The sequence below is a fragment of the Jaculus jaculus genome, chromosome 14 (assembly GCF_020740685.1).
Source record: "Jaculus jaculus isolate mJacJac1 chromosome 14, mJacJac1.mat.Y.cur, whole genome shotgun sequence".
Taxonomy (NCBI): Eukaryota; Metazoa; Chordata; class Mammalia; order Rodentia; family Dipodidae; genus Jaculus; species Jaculus jaculus.
In genome coordinates, this window is record NC_059115.1 from 9392966 (window position 1) to 9404284 (window position 11319).

Consider the following 11319-nt stretch of genomic DNA (forward strand, 5'->3'; position numbering starts at 1 on the left):
GAATGACAGTTTTTTTTTTTAATGTTTTTTGTTTTTATTTTTATTTTTTTATTTGAGAGTGACAGAGAGAGAAAGGCAGATGGAGAGAGTGAGGGCTCCAGCCACTGCAAACAAACTCCAGACGCATGCGCTCCCTTGTGCATCTGGCTAACGTGGGATCTGGGGATTGAGCCTCGAACTGGGGTCCTTAGGCTTCACAAGCAAGCACTTAACCTCTAAGCCATCTCTCCAGCTCTTGAATGACAGTTTTACTGTTATGCCTGCCATATCATGTTTCTGGGGTTCACTTTTTTTTTTTTTCGAGGTAGGGTCTTACTCCAGCCCAGGCTGACCTGGAATTCACTATGGAGTCTCAGAGTGGCCTCGAACTCACGGCAATCCTCCTACCCCTGCCTCCCAAGTGCTGGGATTAAAGGCATGCGCCACCATGCCCGGCAGGGGTTCACTTCTAAGAGGGTGTTCTTTGTCCTCCTCTTCCTCATTGTCAAGGTCCCCTCATCCATCTCTCTCTTCTAACTTTCCTTGATTGTATGGACACAACAATACTTTTCAGAATTCTAGTCATAGTCAATATTGTAGCCTGTGTTGCCTAAGCACCAAAGTTGAGAGATTCCAGAAATGCTCATAAGTCATTTAAAATGTAACCACTAGCGTTACTAAAATATATATATATTTACTATATATATATATATATATATATATATATATATATATATATATATATTTTGGTTTTTCGAGGTAGGGTCTCACTCTGGCTCAGGCTGACCTGGAATTCACTATGTAGTCTCAGGGTGGCCTCAAACTCACGGCGATCCTCCTACCTCTGCCTCCCGTGTGCTGGGATTAAAGGCGTGTGCCACCATGCCCGGATTGATTTCTTATTTGATTTTTGAGTTCTTTTTTTTATAATACTTTTGTTCATTTTTATTTATTTATGTGAGAGTAACAGAGAAAGAGGTAGATAGAGAGAGAAAGAGAATGGATGTCCCAGGGCTTCCAGCCACTGCAAACGAACTCCAGACGTGTTGCGCCCCCTTGTGCATCTGGTTAACATGGGTCCTGGAGAATCGAGCCTCAAACCAGGGTCCTTAGGTTTCACAGGCAAGCGCTTAGCCACTAAGCCATCTCTCCAGCCCTGATTTTTGAGTTCTTTGTATATTCTAGATATTAATACTCTATCAGATGTATATCTGGCAAAGATTTTTTCCCATTCTGTAGGTTGCCTCTGTGCTTTATTCACAGTGTCTTTTGCCATACAAAATCTTTGTAATTTCATGAACTCCCAGCAGTTAATCTCTGGTTTTATTGCCTGAGCAATTGGGGTTATATTCAAAAAGTCTTTGCCAAGACCAATATGTTGAAGGGATTGCCCTACTTTTTCCTCTAGCAGTTTCAGAGTTTCAGGTCTGATGTTAAAGTCTTTAATCCATTTGGACTTAATTTTTGTGTATGGAGAGAGACAAGGATCTACTTTGTTCTTCTACACATACATATCCAGTTTTCCCAGCACCATTTGCTGAAGTGGCTGTCTTTTCTCCGGTGAGTATTTTTGGCATTTTTATCAACTATCAGGTGGCTATAGCTCTCTGGACTTACATCTGGGTCCTCTGTTCTGTTCCATTGATCTACAGTTCTGCTTTTGTGCCAGTACCATATTGTTTTTGTTACTATGGCTCTGTAGTATAGGTTATAATCAGGTATGGTGACACCACCAACCTTATTTTTGTTGCTCAGTATTATTTTAGATATTCGAGGTTTTTTGTGATTCCAAATGAATTTTTGGATTGTTTTTTCTACTTCTGTGAAGAATGCCATTGGAATTTTGATGGGGATTGCATTAAATGTGTAGATTGCTTTTGGTAAGATTGCCATTTTCACAATATTGATTCTTCCAATCCAAGAACAAGGGATGTTTCTCCACTTTCTAGTGTCTTCTGCAATTTCTCGCATGAGTGTTTTAAAGTTCTCATTGTAGAGATTCTTTACTTCCTTGGTTAGGTTTATTCCAAGGTACTTTATTTATTTATTTATTTTTTTGATGCAATTGTGAATGGGAGTGATTCTCTGATTTCATCCTCTGTGTGTTTGTTGTTAGCATATAGGAAGGCTACTGATTTGTGTGTTTATTTTGTATCCTGCTACATGGCTATAGGTGTTAATCAGCTCTAACAGTTTGCTGGTAGAGTCTTTAGGGTCCTTTATGTATAGAATCATGTTATCTGCAAATAATAATAACTTGATCTCTTCCTTCCAATTTGTATCCCTTTTCTGTGTGTCTGTTGCCTTATTACTATGTCTAAGACTTCCAGTACTATATAAAATAAAAGTGGGGAGAGTGGACACCCTTGTCTTGTTCCTGATTTTAGTGGAAAAGCTTTTTGTTTCATTGATTTTAGTGGAAAGCTTCAGGTATTATCTGTAGAGCTGGTTTTGTCTTCAAATACTCTTTTAGCCTGCTTTTGTCATGGAAGTTCCTTATTTCTCAGTCTATTTGAATGGATAGCTTTGCAGGATAAAGTAACCTTGTTTTACAATTGTTATCCCTAAGAACTTGGAATACATCACTCCAAGCCCTTCTGGCTTTTAAAGTTTGTATTGAGTAATCTGCTGTAATCCAGATGGACTTGCCTTTGTATGTAACTTGATGTTTCTCTCCGACTGCTTTCAATATATTTTCTTTGCTTTGTATGTTTGGTAGTTTTAATTATAATATGATGAAGAGAGGTTCTTTCTAGGTTTTGTCTGGTTGGTGTTCTAAAGGATTCCTGTATCTGCACTGGCATCTCTTTCCATATTTGGGGGATGTTTTCTCCTATGATTTTGTTGAAAATGTCTACTATGCCTTTGGAGTGAAATTCTTCTCCTTCTACTATACTGTGAATTCTTATGTTTGATCTTTTCATAGTGTCCCAGATAGTTTGAAATTCCCATTCATATTTTCCTATTAGTTTGTCTTTCTGTTTGTTGGACTGTATTAGATCTGCCACCTGGTCTTCTAGTTTAGATATTCTGTCCTCTCCTTCATCCATTCTACTGGTAAGATTTTCTAGAGAGTTTTTTTATTTCATTGAGTGTGTTCTTCATTGCTAGTAATTCTGACTGGTTTTTCTTTATTATTTCTATTTCCTTATTTATATCTTGTATTGACCTCCTTATTTCATTAGATTGGTGTCCTGTGTCTTCTTTGATTCCTTCGATTTCCTCTTTGACTTCTTTGAGCATATTTGAAATCTTTCTCAGACATTTCCTCTAACTCATTCTCACTGGAGGTCATTTCTGATGCATCAATACTTTTTAGTGGATTTATATTGTCTTGATTTTTGGTGTTTCTTGTGTTATGATGTAAATATTTTTGCATCTTGGATCAATTTAATTCTTGGATTTTCTAGTTAGCTGCAGCATTATTAGATGTATCAATCAATCAATCTGATGTTATATATCTTCAGAGTAGGAGCTTAATGTGCTAGGTGTGGCTCTTAGGACTTTCAGAGTATCTACAAAAGTGACCCTAGATGTTGGGTCTGCCTGCTATGAGAGTCATTACACAAAGTCAGTGCCCACCAAATAAGCCTGGTATGTAGACTTGAATTGGAAGTGCTAATTGCACCTTCCATATCAGGATAAATTATATGTTAAATCTGATGGATGGTTGGATTTGCCATTTTTTTTTAAATTTTATTTATTTATTTATTTATTTGAGAGCGACAGACACAGAGAGAAAGACAGATAGAGGGAGAGAGAGAGAATGGGTGCGCCAGGGCTTCCAGCCTCTGCAAACAAACTCCAGACACGTGTGCCCCCTTGTGCATCTGGCTAATGTGGGACCTGGGGAACCGAGCCTCGAACCGGGGTCCTTAGGCTTCATAGGCAAGCGCTTAACCGCTAAGCCATCCCTCCAGCCCTTTTTTTTTTTTTTTTTGAGGTAGGGTCTCACTCTAGCCCAGGCTGACATGGAATTCACTATGGAGTCTCAGGGTGGCCTCAAACTCATGGCAATCCTCCTAACTCTGCCTCCTGAGTGCTGGGATTAAAGGCGTGCGCCACCGTACCCCGCTGGATTTGCTCTTCTTAAATAAGTTATAATTTGAGTTTGTTATTTGTTGCTTCCTGATTTATAGTGGCTTTGTTTACTCTTCTTTTGTTCATTAGGCAAGGGTCTCACTTGGTCACAAGCTGACTTGGAACCCTCAACAGACTCACAGCAATCCTACTTCTGCTTCCCAAGTGCTGGAATTAATGTCATGCCCCACCACACCCAGCCCATCTTGTTTTTTGATTTTATTTTACTGGTTTTTCAAGGTAGGGTCTTATTCTAGCCCAGACTGACCTGGAATTTACTATGTGGTCTTAGAGTGGCCTTGAACTCACGGCGATACTCCTATTTCTGTCTCCTGAGTGCTGTGATTAAAGGTGTGTACCACCATGCCTAGCAAGAAAGGTCCTTTGAGTGCAACGAATGTGCGAAAACATTGCAACATCCAGCCTTATTCTACATTAAAGGACCCACATTGGTGAAAGATCTTAAGAATGTAACCACTGTGGGAAAGCTTTCTGCTATAGTTTTAACCTATAAAACCACCAGAAAGGTCACACTGGGAATGAGTTTTCCCTGTGCAATGAGCATGGGAACACTTTCAGCCAAAGCTTCCCCTTCTCTTAGTGCCAGAAAGGTCACACTGGAAAAAGCTGTTATATGTGTGACCAGTGTGGGAAAGCACTTGTCTGGAGCTTTCCTTTGCTTCACTGTTAAAGGACCCATTCATGAGAAAACTGAGGTGAGAAAAGCCTTTGTGAGGAAGCCATCAGATAATTAAAACTTGTATGTCCCAACATCCCTTTCAGGAAGGTGGTCTATGAATGCCAGATATAGGGAAAGCTTTGCGGAGCTACGTTGCACTTCCTGTTCTGTTCAGGTCCTTTGTCAGGTTATGTCACTGCCAAATGTCATCTCACCCCTTTACTAACAGGCCTCAGTGTGTCTGCCACGCTCAAGGAATGCAGACCTCTGAGCTCTCATTCCCCTTTTGGATCACAGCAGTTCCCACTTGTGTTCTGTTCCCAATGGTTTAGACATTGACCTGACCTACTTCTCTCCAAGAGAATGCTGAGGATAGATATCCAGACTTCCCTTGGTTCTTGTTGAGTCTCCACATGACTCGTGCAATAGATTTGTCCAGCCTCCAAACGGCTCAACCCTGGATCCACTTGCCTTCAGAGAATCATAAAAGCCTTACTAGCTGGACATGGTGATGCATGCCTTTAATGCTATCACTCAGGAGACAGAGGTAGGAAGATTGTTGTGAGTTCAAAGCCACCCTGAGACTCCATAGTGAATTCCAGGTCATCCTGGGCTAGAGTGAGACCTTTCCTCAACAACAAAAACAAAAGCCTTACTATTGAAAATATTTTCTGGGGAGCTGGAGAGATGACTCAGTAGTTAAGGCACTTGCCTATAAAGCCTGACGAACCAGGTTTGATTCCCCAGTACTCATGTAAAGCCAGATGCACAGTGGCACATGCAGCTGGGGTTTGTTTGCAGCAGCTGGATGCTCTGGTGCACCCATTCTCTCTGCATATCTCTGTATCTCTGCTTGCAAATAGAGTATTAAAAAAAAATAAGGGCTGGAGAGATGGCTTAGCGGTTAAGCGCTTGCCTGTGAAGCCTAAGGACCCCGGTTGGAGGCTCGGTTCCCCAGGCCCACATTAGCCAGATGCACAAGGGGGCGCACGCGTCTGGAGTTCGTTTGCAGAGGCTGGAAGCCCTGGAGTGCCCATTCTCTCTCTCTCCCTCTGTCTTTCTCTCTGTGTCTGTCGCTCTCAAATAAATAAATAAATAAAAATTAAAAAAAAATATTTAGAAAAAAAATAAGAGGGGCTGTAGACATGGCTTAGTGGTTAAGGCACTTGCCTGTAAATCCAAAGGACCTGGCTGGAGAGATGGCTTAGTGGTTAAGTGCTTGCTTGTGAAACCTAAGGACCCCAGTTCGAGGCTAGATTCCCCAGGACCCACGTTAGCCAGATGCACAAGGGGGCGCATGTGTCTGGAGTTCCTTTGCAGTGGCTGGAAGCCCTGGCCCTCTCTCGCTCTCTGCCTCTCTCTCTCTGTCACTCTCAAATAAATAAAGATAAACAAACAAAAAACTATCCAAAGGACCCAGGTTCAAATCTCCAGAACCCATGCAAGCCAGATGCACAAAGTGGTGCATGCATCTGAAGTTCTTTCACAGTGGCTGATGGCTCTGGTGTGCCCGTTATCTCTCTCTCTCCCTACTTCTTTCTCCCTCAAAGAGATAAATAAAATATCTTTTAAAATATATTTTAGGGGTCGGAGAGATGTCTGGCGGTTAAGCACTTGCCTGTGAATCCTAAGGACCTCGGTTCAAGGCTAGATTCCCTAGGACCCACATTAGCTAGGTGCACGCGTCTGGAGTTCGTTTGCTGGAAGCCCTGGCGCGCCCATTTGCTCTCTCTCTCTCTCTTTCTCTCTCTCTCTGTCACTCTCAAATAAATAAATAAAAATGTCTCCCATAAACTCCTGTTCTGAATGCTTGAGCCCTAGCTAAAGGCAATCGGGGAAGTGGAACCTTGCTGGGGGAGGCGTGTTGTTTGGGGAGGTGGGGCTTAGGGCTGTTATAACCAGACTTTCCTTGCCAGAACTTGGCTCAGTTTCCTGCTACTGTTTGGCAACTGCTGTGGCAAGGAGGTGATGTCCAGTCCCACCTTCTACCATCTTCCCCCTGCCATCATGGAGCTTTACCCTCAAGACTGCAAGCCAAAATAAACTTCCTTCCAATGAGCTGCTTTTGGTTGGGTATTTTATGGCAGAAGTGAGAAGGTGACTGCAACACAGGGTCAACACCGGTCTTCCTGGGTGCCTCCCTGGCCCTGGCCTGATTTGAACTACCCTACCTACCAGCCACAGTGTTTACCCCCCCACCCCACACACCCTTTCTCTAGTTGGTTGACAAATGTTTGTAGGAGTAAGGAGGGGATGGAGGCAGCGACTCCTATGTGAGATTAACCTGGTTGAGAAGTCAATCCCAGGTCAAGACGATTTCAAGGATAGATCACAGCAGGAGGTCACTTGTGCAGTTGTGAAGAAATGTCTCTCACAAAACGAAGGTCTAGCCCATGATGCAACCTGCACAACTGGCAAGGAGAAGCTGGGAACAAGTGTGACTTCAGATGTTTTCTGGAGCCTGCATGACGCTCGACGGCTTCGGGCTGGTGGGCACGCTCGGGCTTTGGCTGGACACTCGCACTAGGTCATAGAGACCCCCGGGTGGTCACCGAGGTCACCTGAGCTCGCCGCAGTCAGGGCGACTCTTGCTTTCCCTCTTGGGTCCCTGGAAGTCTCCAGTTGGTTACCAGGTTAACACTGCCTTTTCTCTAGACTAGGATCGGTAACAGAGAGGCGCAGGAAGTCCCGCCTTCCAGGAAATAATCTCCAGCCTATCATAGTTGGCCTAGCATCCGTTCGGCCCGCCCATAAATGCCGTCCTGAGTTTCCATTGGTCAGCCTCGATGCCCAGCGAAGTGCCTTCTGGGTGCTGTAGTCCCCGTCGCGTGAGCGGGACGTAAAAGGACGCCGTGGCCACGACCGGACCCGCACGCTTACGGTCCCGAAAACGGCTCGTGCTGACCTCGGGGCCGGGAGGGTTCACCTGGCGCGGGCTGCGGCGGCCGGGGTGGGCTTCCGCCGTTCCAGCGTCTCCCGCGTCTGGTCGGAGGGTCTGCCGGGACGGGACGGGGAGGAAGAAGGGCGTCTATCTCTCGGACACTGCCTCCTCCTCCTCCCAGAGCCTGCATCTTTCCGGCTGTGCAGCCAGAGGCCCCGAGGTGTCCGCCCCCCGCGTGGCTTCCCGCCGTCCTCCGAGGCGCGGGAAAGCTGAGCGGGTCCAGGCTTCTTCCCGACGAGATGCCAGACTTCACGGTCCTGGAGCCCTGGTGTGGAGGTTGGTGTTCAGGGACTCTTGGACTTGGACTCCTCCTCTCCGGGGCTGTTAGTCACTGTCCCCTGCACCCTGAGTGTAGGCTAGAAGTATACAATATGCAGGACTTTCCATTTCTCGGGTTCCCCCCCCCCCAAGGTAAAGTCTCACTCTAGCTCAGGCTGACCTGGAATTCACTATGTAGACTCAGGGTGGCCTCGAACTCACGGCGATCCTTCTACCTCTGCCTTCCGAGCGCTGGGATTAAAGGCGTGCGCCACCAGGCCCAGCTTCATTTCTCGAATTTTTATGAAACGAGGTCTGGAAGGCTGCCCCAGTTATATGGGGTGACGAGATGGAAATATTCGGAGAACCCCATGTCTCTAGTTTGCTGGAGTGGCTCAGCCTCTTGTTTTGAATGTGGTGGTGGGGGGCACGGAACGTTTGTAGCAGGGGGCGTGTTCTGACTCTTAACACTCCCATAGCGGCCTAGTGAGGAGCACACTGTGGGGATGTGGGGATGGTGGGAAGCGCAGCCAGTAGGTAACCGCGATAGTTCCGGTGTGTGCTTCAGGTGACTGGACCAGGAGTGCCTGTGGAGTAGGAGGAATGGTTGCTGAATCTGCTTAATTTGGAACTAGATTATCTGATGTGGGTCAGTTAGAGAAAGTAAGATACTCAGGTTGACAGGAGGATTTCAGCATGTGCATTTTGCTACAAGGAGATTCTGGGGTGTGTATGTGAGTGGGGGGGGGATTTTGGCTATGCTGTATCTGAGGAGTCTCAGGCTTGAGGAGCCAATTGGGCTACACACTGGAGACATCCAGGGGGCAATGGGTTGTATGCAGGCACTGCATTCAGATGTGGGCTGGGTTCAGAATACTGACTGAGCTTGAGCGGAGGTTAGACCTAGTACACAAGAAGCATAGGATGGATGTGGTGCTACGGGGCTGTCATCCCCGCTGCGCAGAAGGCAGAGGCAGAAGGATCACAAGTTTAAGGCCTGCCTGGGCTACAGAGCAAGCTTAAGGCTAGACTGAGTAATTTTGCAAGATCTTCTCTCAAAGTTAAAAAAAAAAAAAAAAAAAGAGCTGGAGAGAGAGCACAGCGGTTAAAGGCACTTTCTTGCAAAGCCTTGATGGCCTGGGTTCAGTTCCCTAGGACCCACATAAAGCCAGATGCGCAAAGTGGTGCATGCATCTGGACTTCCTTTGCAGTGGCAGGAGGTCCTGGCATGCCCGTCCTCCCTCCCTCCCTCTCCCTGCTTCTCTCTCTCTCTCTCTCTTTTTTTTTTTTTTTTTTAAGTTTTTCAAGGTAGGGTCTCACTGTAGCCCAGGCTGATGTGGAATTCACTATGTAGTCTCAGGGTGACCTTGAACTCACAGGGATCCTCCTACTTCTGCCTCCCAAGTGCTGGGATTAAAGGCGTGTGCCACCATGCCTGGCTTGTCTCTCTCAGTTTTTAAAAAGCAATGAGAGATCAGGTTGGCCTTGAACTCATGACGATCCTCTTACCTCAGTCTTCTGATTCTGGGATTAAATGTGTACACCACCCTGCTCCCCCACCCGTTTTTGTAGCCATCTTCCTTGATTTGTTAGACTCATAAAGCAGCAGAAGAGGTCAGCAAGCTGTTGACTAGGGATGTGGTCAGTGGATCTGGCGTTAGAGTATTAGAAGAGCAGGGAGAGCTAGCCAGTAGGACTGAGGAGGGGAGGGCACCCAGCAACGGCAGAGGCAGAAAGGAGTAGGGGGACTAGAGATCTGCCCGCGGCGCTGGGCAGCTGAGGGTGGAAGCAAAGGTGGCAAGGAGGAATTGACTTGAGGGTGTTCACATAGTCTGAAGAGTGCCGTGGACAAGGAGGGAGTATGAATGAATGCCATCTGTGCCTTGGTGCTACAGGCTTAATGGAGAAATGAGAGCGCATTTTCCCTCTCCCTCTTGTCCTCCTCACCTCTACTCTCCCCTCTCCCTCCACCCCTTTTCTCTCTCCTCCTTTGTTGAGACAAGGTCTCATGTAGTCTAGGCTGGCCTCAAACTAGGATAATGTTGAATTTTTGACCTGATTCTTTTATTTTAATATTAATAACTAAAGTTAATTCCCAAGCCATACATTATACAGTAAATAAATCTTTGTATCTACATAAGCTTATCTTGGGACTCCCGTGGTGAACACAGCAGGTGGTCAGAGACAGGTTGGTGGGGACCACTGTCATCACAGTGCTACATATCCACTTCATAATGGGGTTCAGATGAGGGAGTTACCCATCCTCCCACTTGGTGGGTCTGATAAGCTCTTGGGCCTGGTTTTGCTCATATGATTTTTAGTATACCTGTATGTTCCTTCCAATTCATCCCTATAAATTTACACGGTGGCACCCTTCCTACTCTTAGGAGTAAGTCATTTATTAGTTTGTGCTACAGGAATGGTACTGGACAGATGGTGCCCACGTTTACATGTTCACCCAAGTAGTCATATTCCACCCTCAAAATGCAATCAAAAGCTGTTTATAAAATGGAGTCCCACAGAACAAGGCACAGTCTGAAAAGCCAGTGTTTGACACAGTATATGGATTAACAGGGCAGGGCACAGCCTGATCTCAACAGCCTTATTTATTTATTTATTTATTTTGTTTTTTCTTTCTTGTTTTTTTTGAGGTAGGGTTTCACTCTGGTCCAGGCTGACCTGGAATTCACTATGTAGTCTCAGGGTGCCCTTGAACTCATGGCGATCCTCCTACCTCTGCCTCCTGAGTGCTGGGATTAAAGGCATGTGCCACCACGCCCGGCTTATTTTTGAGAGACTGAAAGAGGCAGACACAGAGAGAGATTGCCACAGCTTCCTTGCTCCTGCAAATGAACTCCATATACATGCACCACTTAGTGCATTTTTCAGGGAGGGGGCAGAGTTTTGAGGTAGGGTTTCACTCTAGCTTAAGCTGACCTGGAATTCACTATGTAGTCTCAGAGCATTTTCGAACTCATGGCAATCCTCCTTCCTCTGTCTTCTGAGTGCTGGGATTAAAGGTATGCACCACCATACCTAGCTCTCCAATATTTTTATTTACTGACACAGAGAGAATATGAATGATTATGTATTGGCACGACAGAACCTCTCAGAGCTATACAAGCACCAGACACCACACTGTGTATCATGCTTTATGTGGGTATCGGAGAATCAAACCCAGGTAGGCATGTTTTGTCAAGCACCTTTAACCAAATGCACCATCTACCCAGCCCTGTTCCCTCTACAGGAAGAGACTAATTCAGCTCTCAGTCTCTCCACAGTACAGGAATACAAAAAGTAGGTAGCTCAAAACTGTGCATGGTGGCACATGCCTTTAATCCCAGCCACCGAGGCTGAGGTAGAAAGATCACCATGACTTTAA